This window comes from Protopterus annectens, chromosome 1.part1 (assembly GCF_019279795.1).
Source record: "Protopterus annectens isolate FY-2018-M chromosome 1.part1, PAN1.0, whole genome shotgun sequence".
Lineage (NCBI taxonomy): Eukaryota > Metazoa > Chordata > Ceratodontiformes > Protopteridae > Protopterus > Protopterus annectens.
Window position 1 is genome coordinate 1,626,524,302 of NC_056726.1, and position 14,788 is coordinate 1,626,539,089.

Below are 14,788 nucleotides of genomic sequence, written 5' to 3' on the forward strand. Positions count from 1 at the left end.
GACATATGTGAAGAAGACCTTATTACTGTCTCTAGTAGATGTGGCCAATTTGGACTCGAAGTTGGCTTAAGAGGATTTCAATAGTGCACTTATTTGCTTGTTCAGGCTAAGGAAAGATTGCTTCCAGTTGGGCAACGGCTCCTTCTTGGTCCTGGACAGCATTTTTTTTCCTTTTGTTATATAGTTTATTTATTGCAGATGTCCACCAGACAAGTTTACTCTTCCTTGCGGAGGATAATTTTTTCCTGTCAGGTATTCCTGATTCCATGCATCTATATAAATGCTTGTATAGTACTTTGGTGTAGATTTGGACATTGATGACAGTTCTTACACAGGGGGAGGGGGCTGTGAAGCTGTTTATACCAGCCCTCAGGAGGATATAATCAGCTTTGGAGAAGTTTTTTTTGTTTGATCCTAGCTAGAGGGGGTCAAGGGAGATGGTGACTTTAAAAGTGAATGCTTTATGGTCAGATCTTACCAGGAAGAATGATACTGTAGGGGTGCTGCAATGGTTACTCATGTTGGTTAATACCAGGTCCAAGATATTATCACCTCTTGTGGGGGTACTGACTAGCTGTTCCAAGGCATTTGCATTGATAAAATTGAGGAATCTCTGGGCATTTGTGTTCTGGCATGAGTAGTTTTTCCAATCTATGGTTGGGTAGTTAATGTTGAACAGGATCAGGGTAAAGGGTGAATCTTGATAGATTCGAAGAGGTCCAGATAGGTGGAGTGGGCATCTTGAGTCAAATTTGGGGGCTTATAGCTAACTATGATTTGAATAGGGGTCTTGTCAACTGTTAACTACACCTAGAGTGTCTCCTGTGCATTGCACTGTTTGACAAGCCTGGAGGTGTGTGTGTCTTTAATATATATTGAAACTCCACCTCCTTTGGCTTTGCTGCCCACAGTTTGGGGCTGAATGTATGATGGGATGAGTAACCAGGTAAGGCTGGTGTATTGTCTGCAGCTTTGAAACAAGTTTCTGTGACTGCACAAATGTCAGCATCTTCCAAGATTAAGAATGTTTGCAATGAGTGCAGTTTCATTTTTATACTCCTAGTGCTTAGCAGCATGACCTTTAATTTGCATTTTGTTGACATTTTTATGTTAGTTGTATTGACCTCATGACTTTTTCTAAAAAAGGAGCTATTTGCCAGAAGCCTGAAGCCCACGTGAGACAGATGCAGGCCATCTCTAGCAGAGCACTGTGGTCTGTTGATCATATCTTGCCAGAATGTCATTTACTGGATCTCCCTGGAATGACACTGGAAACTAAACCAATTGTTAAAGTCAATAATTTTCTGTTTGTATTGAGGCACCGTTCTGGGTGATGGTAGAATGCTGCTTAAGGCTAGGGACATACCTGCTTGGGATACATATTCAGTGAGCTCAATCATGTCTCTCTTCATATAGTCCAGGGAGGTACATCTCAAATTGTTTATGCCAACATGGACTATGACAGAGTCATAACAGTGAAGTAAGGACAAAAACAAACTGCTAAAAACAAACGAAATAGCCACAGGAACAGCTCCAATGTTGCAACCAGTTGTTAAAATATGTAATAAAATGAACAGCAAACACAGCGACATGGCAACAGCCATAGTAAACCACAACAAAAACAGTAAAATACTCTATCTGAGGAAGTCTGTTTATTTAACAGACGAAAAGCGCTTTATACTGCACCGGATGTTACTGTTTTTGTTGTGGTTTACTGTGGCTGTTGCCATGTCACTGTATTTGATGTTCATTTTATTAAATATTTTAACAACTGGTTGCAACATTGGACTGTTCCAGAGTCATAACAGTACCTGTTGTTGAGAGACTTCAGTGTGTATGTGGATTCTGGCACCTGACAAACAACTAACTATGACTTTCTCCTTATCCAGCCTGGTGAGAGGCACATCTGTGTGTCTCGCAATGGAGTCTCCTATGAATAATCTTTTGGGTTTATGGTCAGGCCTTAGTGGTTGCGAGACACAGGTGTGTGGACTAAGCATGGTATGTGGTGTGGAGGGTTGTGGAGTGTGCGTGTGATTTTGCTTCTGAGGTCTCCTTTGTTTGGGTTTGTTTTTGTTGAGAACCTCTGCATGTATGGGTGTGCGTTCCATAGCTGTGGGTGGAGTTTGATGTGTAGTGGTTGTGTTTACTACCTTCTCAGTGCAAGATATACTGGATTTTGAGGGAGAGAGCATATACTCTAGGTTCCTAATATAATTGCATCTCTCACAAATTGTGTTCCTAGATGGTAGTAGTAGATGGTTGCCCATGTACATGAGGCAGTTGCTACACTGTCTCTGGATGCCAATATCAACCAGGGTGGCAGGAGAAACTGTAGGAAATTGTCAATCCATAATTGTCAGAATCTGAGAGAGATAGGCCATGGAGAGCTAAAGGGTAGGCATAAAACCCAAGTACTTAAGCCAAAACTAAGAGGCTTAGAATAATACTTACAATTTAAACAGGCTAAAAACAAGCAGTAATAAATGCAGCAGAAAAGATGCAATTGAACACTTTAGAAAAAAAGTATCAGAAAAAGCAAGATGAAGTAATAGAGCTGAAGGAGGAAACACAAATACTGTAAAAGCAGCTGAATGAAGTGGGGTTTTTAATAAAGTAGAAAGGGAGAAAGAAGGAACAGAAGATAATTCAAGGTAAAGAAACTAAGGGAGTTGGCCTTCCCAAATGTTCTCTCTGTAATAAGTAGAATGAGCTAATGAGACTGGACTGGGAGAAGTGTCCCAGATCAAATTTACAGTAGGAGTGGGCAGCTGCAAAGCCAACAAGTTTAAGACAAGACGACAATATGAAGAGAAGGTGGGAAAGTATGCTACAGCTACTAGCTACACTATTCTAGGCAGAAAATACTACAGAAATGTTTATCACAACAGAAAAAAGCAGTAAAACACTAAATAAAAGTTTTAAACAGAAAAAGAAGCAAGGATACTCTAGAGAATGCTTTTAACTGCAAACAAATCAGTTATATGATACACTTCTTGGCAAGAAAATCAGAACAAACAGATGCTTAACAAATGGAGAACATTTCCATTAAATACCTTTCATAGGTTCATAGGTTCATAAGTGTGTACTAGGCTAATGGCCCTGGAGCCTTTACAAGCCTAGCCCATAGGATTACCCAGGCATCATGCTACTTGACCTTAGTTCCCAGTGCCTCTGTTGAGTAGAGCCACTGGAGTGACCCTGGGGTGAATTTTCTAATTCCCATCCACTCATCAAGATTTCTCTTAAAGAGGCCAGTGAGGTGCTCTGCTTGACATGTATGGGAAGTCTTTTCCATAGCATGACAGTCTCTGGGTTATGAACCTGTCCCTCCAGCATGTTCTGTTGATTGTGGTAATGAGGATGAGGTCTCTGGAGTGTGTGGTGTGGAGGGATTGGGATTTCTTTAGGTGTAGCATTTCTAACAGAGCTGGGTCAGACATGACTCTGTAAGTCATGCAGAGATCACCTCTAAGTAGTCGATATGAGACAGAGATCTTTCTTCCGGGATGCAAAACCCTTAGTAATGAGATGTGCCATATAGAAGGACATTCTGACCATAGTGGCAATGTGGTGGTAAAAAGAGAGGTTGCTGTCAACCTGTGTTCCCAGATCTCTTAAAATGCCTTCTGTGTTCAACTACCATCAATGAGGTAATTCAAGGGAACCAGGTTTTTCCCCATGGGGGATGATGATACATTTTTTGGCATTGCGCTTAAGGCCATGGTACTGACACCAGTCATTGGTCTCAGTGAGGCCTTTCTGTAGGATGTCAACATCACTTGGGAAGTTAATAATAGCTCCCAACTTGCAATCGTCTGCAAACTTTGTCAGCCAGAGTCCCTTCATTTTGGCCTGGACTTCAGAGAAGTAGATACCAAACAGGAGAGGACACAGGACCAAACCCTGTGGGACTCCACTCCTGACTGGTCTGCAGTCTGACTTGGAGTCAGCTACTTTCACACAGTGGGTTTTATCTGTGAGCCAGTTTGCAACCCACCTAGTGATATAGGGGTTGATGCCTAGCTTAGTGAGTTTTTCTATGATTCCTGAGTGGGGAATGGTATCAAAGGCCTTGGCCAGATCAAGGTAGGCTGTATGAACCACCTTACCTTCATCCACAGCTCTGGTGACTGACTCAAAGAAGTCGACCAAGTTGAGCAGGCATGATCTATCCTTCACAAAACCAGACTGTGTAAGATCCAGAGTTTGAAGATTCCCTATATCCTTGTTTATTAGGTCCATGATGATGCATTCCATAGCTTTGCATACCAGACTTGTCAGGCTAATGAGGCGATAGTTCCCAGGGTCAGTAGTTGCTCCTCCTTTGCGGAGAGGGATGACTGTAGCAGTGCACCATTTTGGAGGGACAAAGCTTGAGGTGAGGCTGTGATTGAACAGGGCACACAGGTAAGGTGCCAGTTCACTCTGTAGTTCATGTAGAACACAGCCAGGGATATTGACAGGTCCCATTGAAGCTGTACTCTTGGCCTTGGTCAGTGCTGTTTTAACCTGTGCAGTAGTAATAGTGGGTACCTGGCAATCTGTTGGTATTCTGATTGATCCTTTGGGAGGGGAGAGAGGTAATGTTGGCACTGAATCTGTTGGCCAGTATATTGGCAATATCTGTTGTCTCAGTATAGGAGGTACTATTGTGCAGTGGCTCAGAGCAAATATGGGTATTGCTGTGGAGATTCTTTACATAACTATAGAAGGCCTTGTGGTTGTCTTTACTATCTGCTGCAATTCTGTTTTCATAGCTAGCTTTAGAGGACTTGATGAGGAATCTCAACTTTTTGTTGAGGCTGATAAGGGAGTTTTTCCAGTCTTGGAACTTTACCTTATTCCGCATCAGTTTCCTCCTTCTGTTGTAGAGTTTGTTTATGGCAGGGAATCACCAGATTGGCTTCCATTTTTTGGAGGAGAGCATCTTGGTTCTATTGGGTATGGCAAGATCCATTCATTGGTGTTTGTGTTCATACCATGCACTGGTGTATGATTCGGCAGTCATGCAACTATTCTTCATTTGCATGGGTGACGTGAAGTTAGCCACCTCTGTTTTTAGGAGCCCAAAGTTAGCTTTGGAGAAGTTTTTTATGGTGGTTATCTTTACTGGGGGTGGGGGGTTGGAGGGATTTGGATTTCCAAGGTGATTAGTTTGTGGTCGGATCTAACCAGGAAGGAGTGGACTATTGGTGTAGAGCAATGGTTGCCCATGTTAGTAATGACCAGGTCATGGATGCTGCTACCTCTAGTGGGGGTAAGAATGAGCTGGTCCAGGGCATTGGAATTAATGAATTCCAGGAAACGGGCAAGTGTATTGGTACATGAGTAATTTTCCCAGTTAATGGTGAGGTAGTTGAAGTGGCCCAGTATGATAGTGTTAGGTTAGACTCTAATATTCTCCAGGGTGCTTAGGAGCCTGGAGTGTGAGTCTTGGAACATGGTTGGGGACCTATAGCTGGCTATGACCTGAATCACTGTCTTACCCAATGTTAGCTGCACCTAAAGTATCTCAGATGCGTTATGTTGGACTACCAGTCTAGAGGTGTGCGCATCTTTTATGAACATGGAAAAACCACCGCCTTTGGAGCTTCGGTCCAAGTTCTGGGGCCAAAAGGTGGGGAATGAGTTATAGCCTGGTAGTGCAGGGATGCTTTCTGCTGCCTTGAACCAGCTCTCTGTTACAGCACAAATGTCGATGTTCTCCATTTTAAGGAGTCCTTCAAGCGAGTGCATTTTTAAATTTAGATTTCTAGCATTGTGCATCATGACCCTCATATTGCTAGTAACACACACAGAGAAACTAGCTAAATAAGCTTTACAGACAGAGACAGTAACAAAAGTGATTTAACAGGCCCAGTAAGGCAGACAATTGCAGTACAACAGTGCAGATTAGTTTATAGCAATAAAATACAGTAAAAAGTAGGCAGCAGACAATAAAAAGTGCAATAAATGGTAAGAATAAGCAATAACTAGTAAAAATAAGTAAGAAAACAGGATACTTATTGTTATATATCACAGATCAGAGTTGTGGTCAGTGCCCCTCCTCTGTTCAGCTCTGTGTGAATAAGCAGAAGGGCTTAAGTACCAGAAGGTTCAAACCTGAAACAACTTTAAAAAAGCTCAGAAGAACGAATGAGGTGCTTACCCCAAGCCCTAGATCAGCCAACCTTTACTAGCCAGTAGCCAATTAAACATGATCCTCTCACTAAAGTGAAGAATGGCTTCTGCTAATCCAAGATGGCCTGGAAAATGTGCTCAGAACAAACAGCCACTGCAAACAAACAACCAGGCCCAGAGAAAGCAAACCTGAAACTGGATTGTGCCACAGCTATTAGCTACACTATTGTAGGCAGATAACACTACAAAAATGCTTATCACAGCAGAAAAACAGCAGTGAGACACTAAATGAAAGTTTTAAACAGAAAAAAGGAGCAAGGAGACACTAGAGAATGCTTTTAAGTGCAAATAAATCAGTTATATGATACATTCCTTGGCAGAAAAATCAGAAGAAAAAAAAACAAATGCTTAACAAATGGAAAAAAATTCTACTTAATACCTTTCACACAGTGAAACTAGCTAAAAAAGCTTTACAAACAGTGCGGCAGTAACACAAGTGATTTAACAGGCCCAGTAAGGCAAACAATTGCAGTACAACAATGCAGATTAGTTTATAGTAATAAAATACAGTAAAAGGTAGGCAGCAGACAATGAAAAGTACAACAAAGGATAAGAATAAGCAATAACTAGTAAAAATAATCAAGAGAACAGGATTCTTATTGTTATATATTACATATAAGAGTTGTATTCAGTGCCCCTCCTCCATTCAGCTCAGTGTGAATAATAAATGTCCTTTTAAAGTATATTTTTCTACTTCAGTTCTAAAGTGTATATTATTTTTTTTCTTTGTTTCTCTATAAAAGGGTTTGAATACATATGAATTCCATGGTGTACAGTTTTTCTTTTTTTCATATCCTTCGAAAAGTGTTTCTATTATCTGGCCAGTCTCAAAAATGATATTACAAAACGTCTCTTTATTTATAAGTATAAATTCTCTTACCTCACTTGTTTTAATTCCTAGTGTTGCAATTACCTCATCCCAAACCTTATATCAGTCCAACTCTGTATCTTCTTTCTTTCAGTACACACCTTAAAAAGTCTCTTTTTCTTTATACCTGTTTCTTTTTCCTCTTTCCTAGTTTCCATTCCATCCTTTACCATCTCTGCATACAACTTTCTTTTCACCACTATCTGTTCGATTTGTTGCACACTATTCTTCTGAATTTTCTCCATTAACTCTCTCCAGGATACATCTTTGACATTCTCTCGTTCACTCATGTTAACTATGTCAGTTAGTAACTCATCCCACAATCCTCCTGACTGAAGGGTTGTTGCAACACATTCTTGTGTTACTACCTATTCCTCAAAGAGGTTTTGTTAAATAAATTTTCTGAATCCATTAAAGTCACCACTACCTCCTTCTCGAAATCAGCACACTGCCTATGAAAAGACTCTCCCCTGCCCTTTCAACCTCTTCCTTCACCTCATGAATTATATTGGCAACTTCTTTATTTTTCAGTCTTGCTACTGGCAAGTGCCCCCGTATTCTCTGTATTTCTTCCTGCTTCTCTGAGCTACCTCCACGCTCAGACTGGAAGCAGGAAGTATCACTGCAAACAATGTCCCCATATGTTAAGAATTGAGAAAGTCCCCTGATGCCCTGGCCAAATTTACCCTATTAGTATACAAATTTCCTCAGTTTTCCCCTGAAAAAGAGTCTACGAGTCTAGTGGGATTAATACAGTCAACCAAGGGTAAGTATGAGTAAATAAAAAAAAGCATGCCATTTGGTAAAAGCAATGTGCTGTTTAACTCATAAGAAATTGTAGAAAAGTAGTCCCTAAACATATTGGGTACTAAGTGAAAAGGTAATCAAGGACATGAATCAGCTAATAATCATTTCATTAACTTATTTTAGAATTCAGTTCAATTTTGTGTAATATTTTTGAAAGATAGTTCAGTAGTTTTGTTCATGCAGTTTATTTCTTCTTTGCTTTTATTACTCATACATCAGCAAGGATTCTTTTAATGTTTTAGGACATTATGTTCTTTCTCTCTCTTTACATTTTCCTTGAACAATGGAATACATCATTCTTTTATACTTATTTTTAACCAGACAAGCCTACCGGACACAGATGTTCATTTTCAAGGACAACCCAGGAACAATATCTGGTCAAGTGGCTTGCTCAGAATCACACAGAAGACAAATGAAGGTGGAATGGAGCAAACCTTGTCCCCTTAATAACAGGAATCAGCTTGTTAATAAGCCTGAGCCTTTGTGTGCTAAGTAGCAGATTGTGCTAACCCCTCTTGCAACCTCATTACCGTAACAGTGGCATATTTATTTAACAGGTTCAGCAGTAGTAGAATATGAAAGAGGTTAAAGTGTATCATCCAACATGGTACACAGTACACTCCAGCCATTGTACTTTAAGGTCTTTCCCATAAGTTTAAGAAAGAGTATTTTTAGGTCCCTAATAGTGTCATAATTGGCCCTATATCCAATGTAAATGGTCTTCCTAAGAGTATACATTGATAAATAATCAGTTGGCTTGCTAATGTCTTCTGTTCTGAAAGTTGTCTAGTGAATTAGCTTAAATTCATCCCAGTATATCCCAAGAACTTGTCCTAATTAATGTGTGAATTAATTCAGTAAAACGTGTTTCTTAGCATATATCATTTTCTTTTAGTATAGTAAAATCTCAGAGGACAATGAGTTCCCTTTTACTCTACCTCTCATAAGAACTAATGATTTAACCGACTTATTGTCTGGCATTGTTTTAAATGCATCCATTTTGGGCTTATATTTTTGGACAGTGGCCAACAGTGCTTCCCTGCTAACAATGTTAAGGAGCTGTTTATCTTTAACACTTACTGAGAAGCATTCATACATAAAGACAACTATGTTTGTCAACATCATTTCAGTCCTCCTACAAACCATGTTATCATCTTATAACTAGGTACTGAAAACTCTCTATTTCTGTTTTTGGTTTTAACCACGTTTTATATACTACACATATTGTGCACAGCAGTATGCAGCACAAAGTTATCTTACAATCACAATGAATTCTTTGCCAGAAAAAGAGAAAGAAAGCAATGCTTCTAACTATATATTTTCAAACCCAGTTAATACATAAGAACTGCAAAGAGATGTATTAACTACATCTGCAAAAATGGCATATATTTTATGCACTTGGGGTGACTGTGGAAACAAGTATCTGTGTATAGAAACAGCATGTCCATGCATCCTGCAAACACAGGAGTACACCTATTGTTTAAGTATACATTTCTATATTTATTCTTTGATTCTGAGCTTTATCAAGTTCAGGGTTACAGGGAAGCTTGTGCCTAGACAAGAAGTCAGTGTGTGCAAGACAAAGAAACTAATCTTGGATGGGGTGCCAGTGCGTTGCAGGAGTCACTCACACACACACACACACACACACACACACACACACACACACACACACACACACACACACACACACATCCACAGTGCACTCACACAAATGGCGTCAAAAGTGCAAAATTCCATTTGTACACATTATGTCAGATGTCCCAAAGGTAAATCCTGAACCAGCATAGAAGCAAAGAGATATGAAATGATCAGACCTAGCAGTTGAAATCAAAGGTTCAAACATAGTTAAAATAAAATACAGACATTTTAATTTTAATCTACAAATGATACATGAAGTTAAAGTTCAAATGTGTATGGTTATATTGATGGTGCTGCATCACTGGGTCCATCAGTATCACTGATACTATAATATATATATATATATATATATATATATATATATATATATATATATATATATATATATATATATATATATGTATATATATATATATATATATATATATATATATATATATATATATATATATATATATATAGATATGGTTTCACTTCATAATCTCGAATTACTGAAATCCTGAATTTCAGTAACCCGAGACTATAAAGTACAACCATTCACAAAACCGAAATTCACAATCCCGAATCACGCAATCACGAACATGCATACGCCATACACCACATAACACACACACCATTCCACCCACAGCACACAGTCCACACAACCCTACACTACATATAAGCAGGGAGGCAAGCCCCCCTGCACCCCATGTGGGGAGCTGTGCCCCCCACACCCCCCTACTTATATATACCAACTCCGAGGTCACACATAACATAAAAAAAAAAAAACTCACACCACACCATCCTTCACTCGTTTGCACACAAATACAAATCACACATACACAAACACCAACAAATCCAGCGCTCACACTCACACTTACACCTCCCTGCCCTTACCCACACAAACACTCACTAACCTGCTATCTCAGGCACCATAGCATTACATGCGACATACTGGAAATGCATAAGTGCGGATTCGAGATATTCGAATTCGTTCTTATGCACTTTTAGCATTCTGGTTTTTGCCTTCATGGTCTCGGGTTACTGAAATTCAGGATTTCAGTAATTTGAGATTATGAAGTATAACTATATATATATATATATATATATATATATATATATATATATATATATATCAAAATGTTGTGGGTTCTAGTCTCACAAGAGGTATTTTGTATTTTGATTAATTGACATTGTGGTGTATCATAAGCAGTATACTGCATTCTGGACTATGCCATCCTTTGAATGAGATGTTAAACTGAGATCCCATCTGCCTGAGTTGGTGGTAGGTCAGGTAGATGTAAAGGATACCCTGTCACTTAACTGTGGTTAAGTTCAACTGATTAAGCAACCTAGAAAAAAACTACACTGTTATTAACCTCCACTATTCCAGATGTCCTTAGTAAAAGAAACAGATGGCTAATTTCTCCACTAGTCTAGAAGTTTCTCTTGAGAGGGTATTCAGAGAGGTAATAGTTTTGCAAATGTGTAGGACCTTACATAGGACTAAGTCTTTAGAAGCTGTATGCACACAGCTGAGATCCCCTCTCAATAGAGAGTAGAAAATGGAAAAGAGTTATAGAGCTTTAAGGCAGTCAGGTTAACTCAAGGACAATATGGTTTTGATTTTTTTTTTGTAAGGAAACACTGTAGTCTCTTGATCTGGGTCATATTCCAAGCCAAGTACGTGCCATATGGGACATCATGTTAAATTATTGTCTGATAAGGAAGAAGCAGAGGGGGAAATAACTTTCTCCGATCTAGAAGATATGGCCCTGGCAATCAGTCTGGCTATATAAAAGTATTTCATAACAAAACTGATCACAAGGTAATCAAAGTATAACCAACTTCCTAATAATGGAAACAGTTTTTGGGGGATGTCACCTATATGATAAGAGTACCCAGGTTTGCCAAAGGACACAGTGTCCTTTTTTGGCATTTAGCCAGAATGTTTTTGACATTTAGCTTAATACTGTGGTCTAAGCACCTCTTGTTAACATGAATTAGATCCTCCTAAAGAAGACATACATCATCAGCTTATTTATAACAGCGCAACATTTGCAGTCATCAGCAAACTTCATCAGATACAGGCTTTTGGTTTCTGCTTTAAAGTCAGAGAAGTAGATAACAAAGAGGAGTGATTCCAGGACTGATGCCTGAGGAACACCTTAGGTGACTACTCTTTTAATTGAGAGTGTGACTGCAACACTTACAGACTGGGCTCTGTTGGCATGCCAATTTGCTATGCAAAAGGTAACATAGGGATTTGCATTTAATTGGATTAGCTTATCAATAATTCTTGAGTGGGGGATGGTACTGAAGGCTTTGGCTAAGTGCAGGTATGCAGTGTTAACCAATTTCTGTCTAATTTGTTAGTGACTTGTTCATAAAATGTCTACCAGGTTTAAGAGGCAGGATCTGCCTTTAACAAACCCAAATTGGTTAGGGTCCTGAGGCCAATTATGATGCACTCCATTGCCTTACAGATAAGATTAGTGAGGTTGGCAGGTCTACAGTTGCCTGGTCAGTCATGGTCAGTCATGTACCACCCTTCGTGGAGGGGTATGACTGCAGTAGTTCTCCATACTTCTAGAACAAATTTAGGGGAGAGGCTGAGAATGAATAGACATAATAAAGAGTAAGTCAGGCAGTGTTTTATGTTGACAAGAAGACAACCTGGTATATTGTCAGGGCCCATGGAGCCAGTCTTTTTAACCTTGGGCAGAGCACTTAGTAATTTCTTGCAAGTGATTTTTTGAAGAGGGAGCACAGGCATGCTAAGATGCTGTGAGCAATTTGGAGGAGATAACATGGTTAGGTCTGAGCTAAATTTATCTGCTACTAGATTGACCATGGCCTTGGGGGTTGGGCATGTAATGTTATTTTGTCTTAACTTCAGTATTGCTGGTTATATATTTTTAGGTTGCTGATATAGTTTTTGAAGACTTTAAGGTTATCCTTAGTATGGGTGGAGATTCACAGTTTACACTTGATCTTTGAAATGCTTATTTTGTTTCTAAGTTCTCTGTTAATCAGTTTGAGCTCTTCTCTAGCTGAGGGGTGTTAAGTTTGCTTTTATGGGCTATGAGCTTCTTCCAGTTATGGAACAGGTTTTTGATATAGAGGTCTCATGAAGTGGATTTGTTCTTAACCTTTTTGCTATATTTATGTCTTATGGGGACCAAGGCCTCGATAATAGCTTGGAGGTGGGCCTAGAATTATCTGTGAAAATTGCAGCATGTGAAGCAGGGTTTATCTAGGTAGGAGGATTACATTTCATAAGGACATCAGTTAGCAGGAGTAGTTTTGCCTTGCGGTAGTTTCTAAAGATGGAGGAATTTCCAGGTGACTCATGTCTCACACTTGGGGTAATTGCTAATGCACAGTGGTGAGCTTTGACCACTAATTTGGTAACTGTGGGTTCCGAGCATAGGGGAGCTATATTTGTGAGTTCCAGGTCTAATACTTCTGAGCAATGCATTAGGATTTGGACTAATTGATCCAAGGAGCTGGCATTACCAAAATCCAGGAATCTCTGTGCATGCTCTTTTGGGTCAGTGTAGGTTGTCCAGCTAATGGAGGAATAGTTGAGGTCACATGAATGGATAGTGTTTGGTTTTATGGTGAGGGATTTCAGTTTATCAACATAAAAAGCGTAGTCTGACAGTGTCACAGAGAATGTACGCTAGTTTTCTGCTATGTAGTACTGACTTTTGTTCATCATAACAAGGATGTGGAGGAGATATAGGACATTGTCCTGCATTATAAGTCTGGAGGTGAAATAGTTTCTTAGGAATACAGATATGCCCCCACCAGCTACAAAGCCCAGTTTTCTGTTTGTTTTGAAACAGTGGTGGGCATTAAACTCCTGTACTGTGAGGATAGTTTTACTGTTATTAAACATTTGTTTCAGTAGATATATATATATACATATATTTAAGGGTTAGGAATGCCTGTATGTGAAATATTTTGTTTAGGTCTCTAGCACTAAGTGATCAGTGCTATGTTTATATGGTTTTGTTTGAGACTGGCTAAGTGAGCAATTTGAGGAAATTGATGGTGCCTAAAAAAGGCACTATGGGCGATGAAAAAATCTTGGCTAATATACAGAATCCATGAAGGGAGAGTTGCAGACCATCCGTAGTAAATCATCCAGGGTTGTTAAATAGCTCATCCCAAACTGAGATATATACATATAGATTAGTATTAAGCTAAGCTAACTGCCCTTGAGAGCCATTTTAAGCCTAGCTAATTATCCCTTGTGAGACTCAAACGCTGCACCTTGTGTTTGTAAGGCAAACACCTTAACCATTAGGCCACCCTCCCAACCAGAAAATGCAACCCATTCCCACACTGGGAGTCGAACCCGGGCCGCCTGGGTGAAAACCAGGAATCCTAACCGCTAGACCATATGGGAAAGCCTATATATATATGTGTGTATACTGGGTCTATTTACAATGGCATCAGTAGTTAAGCCAATAATTAAAGTCAAGTTATGTTTTGTTTGCATTCATCACCATCATCATCATCATTTTCTACATGGGGGTGGGGAATCGTGTTAACTGTCGCCATCTCTCTCTATTCAATGCCACACTCCTGCCTTCTTCGACACTCATGTCTGACTGTCATAGATCTTCTTTCACACACTCATTCCACCTCTTTGTTGAACAACCTTGTTTCCTCTTACCTTCTTCCTGTCTATTCCAAATCTTCTTCACCGGATTTTTTTTTTGCTTTTATGTACATGCCCAAACCACCGTAATGTGTTCTCTTTGATCTTTTTTGCAATTAGAGCTACTTTGGCTTCTGCTCTTATGTCCTCATTTCTTTGTCTCTCCCACAGTGTGCATCCTACCACCCTTCTCAGGCACTTCATTTCCATCACCTCTAGCTTCTTCATCTGCTTTGCCTTTACTGCCCAGGTTTCTGTACCATACAGTAGTACTGGTCACACCACTGTGTTGTACACCTTATTGTTCAGCTTCTTTGGCATTCTTCTGTATCGACTACACCTGACACTCTATGCCAGTTGGGCGCAGCCCCTCTGATTCTAGTTTTGACCTCTTCATTCAGACTTCCATTCTCCTCAACCATCCCTCTCAGACACTTGAAGCTATTTACCTGTTCCACTGTCTTCCCTTTTATCTCACTTCCCATGGAGCCATCATAGTTAGACACACAGGCTTCATGGTCTTTCTTACTGCAGTGGCTCAACAGTATGATCTGGAGTTGTGTCATGAACATGGCGGTACAATCTTGGTCAAGCTATATGACATGTATGACTGGAGTTATATGATTAGATCTACTATT

The 14,788-nt window shown here is 39.6% G+C and overlaps 1 non-coding gene across 1 annotated transcript; it reads right to left on the minus strand.

Moving 5' to 3' along the window:
* Positions 1 to 13,823: 13,823 nt before the first annotated feature.
* On the minus strand, positions 13,824 to 13,895 carry TRNAE-UUC. The gene has a single exon. It is a non-coding gene; the product is annotated as a tRNA-Glu (tRNA).
* Between the last annotated feature and the right edge of the window lie 893 nt (positions 13,896 to 14,788).